At 44.7% G+C, this 1315-nt stretch overlaps 1 pseudogene; it reads left to right on the forward strand.

The window, feature by feature from the left end:
• The first annotated feature begins 413 nt into the window (after positions 1-413).
• LOC114627733 lies at positions 414-731 on the forward strand (annotated as a pseudogene).
• The last annotated feature ends 584 nt before the right edge of the window (positions 732-1315 follow it).

The following is a 1315-nucleotide window of genomic DNA, read 5'->3' on the forward strand; positions in this document are numbered from 1 at the left end:
GCAATTAACTGTCTTTATGAACTAAGTATATAAACCACCTTTTATTCCAATTTGGGGTGCCCTCTTGTCTGCAAGTGGAGGGGCCCTGGTACACTAGCCACTATCAGTTCTTCAATAAATCTCATGCAAATTGCAGTGAGTCCTGTCTGTGAGTCCTGTCCGTGAGTATCTCTGTGGGAGCACATCCTGTGGGTTTGTATCTTCATCATCCAACATTGTCACTGACCATGTGGATTTCCACCCTGCAGCAGACCAACTCCACCAGCCGCTGCGAGGCTCACATGTGTCCTGGACAACCTCTTGGAGTTTCTTAAAGTTTACTGGCTTTAAGGCTGCCTTTCATAGGCCTGCCAAAACACATGTTATAAATCTATCTCGCTTCCTGTCCTGGCTGCCAACGGAGAGCAGCAGCTATGGCCCTGCGTTACCCTATGGCCATGGGCCTCAACAAGGGCCACAAAGTGATGAAGAACGTCAGCAAGCCAAGACACAGCCAGTGCCACGGGCGCCTCACCAAGCACACCAAGTTCATGCAGGACATGATCCGGGAGATCTGCGGCTTCGTGCCCTACGAGCGCTGCGCCATGGAGTTGCTCAAAGTGTCCAAGGACAAGCCTGCACTCAAGTTCATCAAGAAGAGGGTGGGCACTCACATCCACGCCAAGAGAAAGCGGGAGGTGCTGAGCAACGTGTTGGCAGCCATGAGGAAGGCGGCGGCCAAGAAGGATTGATGACCCCCTCCCCCAATAAAAGATCATCATTCCTATAAAAAAAAATCTATGGAAGTGGAGTTTAGGCAGAATACTAAAACCTTCAGGTTTTGAGGATCAAAAAGTGCTGTATATGGTACAAAATGTTGGCAGAAATATGTTTTTTGAGTTACACATGCAAGTGCAGGCCAGTAACCGGAGCAGTCTGTAGGCTAGTGTTCAGAGATTAAGGAGTACAAGGAAATTTGAGTCCCCACTTAACAGAGTGCTCTTTCTTGCTGCCTTGGCTGTTTTAAGGTGTTTTAGCTAAATGTTATGAGTGTGTGCTTTGTGTGTGTGTGAGTGTGTGTGTGTGTGTGTGTTTGAGGACTTGTGGAATCATATCTTGGAAATTGTTTCATTTCTTTTTTTTTTCATTGTCCTTTTCTCAGTGTTCAGCTGTTGTGAAATTCACTTAAATGCCACATGATTCCATCATAATTCAAAGACCAGATCAATGAACATGACCAAAAATATAATTGTAATTATACTGTTTTATCAGGGACACACAACAAACTCTTGATATTAACTATAATAAACCTGATAAAAAATTGCATAGAATATTT

The sequence above is a fragment of the Grammomys surdaster genome, unplaced genomic scaffold, assembly GCF_004785775.1.
Source record: "Grammomys surdaster isolate TR1022 unplaced genomic scaffold, NIH_TR_1.0 257, whole genome shotgun sequence".
Taxonomy (NCBI): Eukaryota; Metazoa; Chordata; class Mammalia; order Rodentia; family Muridae; genus Grammomys; species Grammomys surdaster.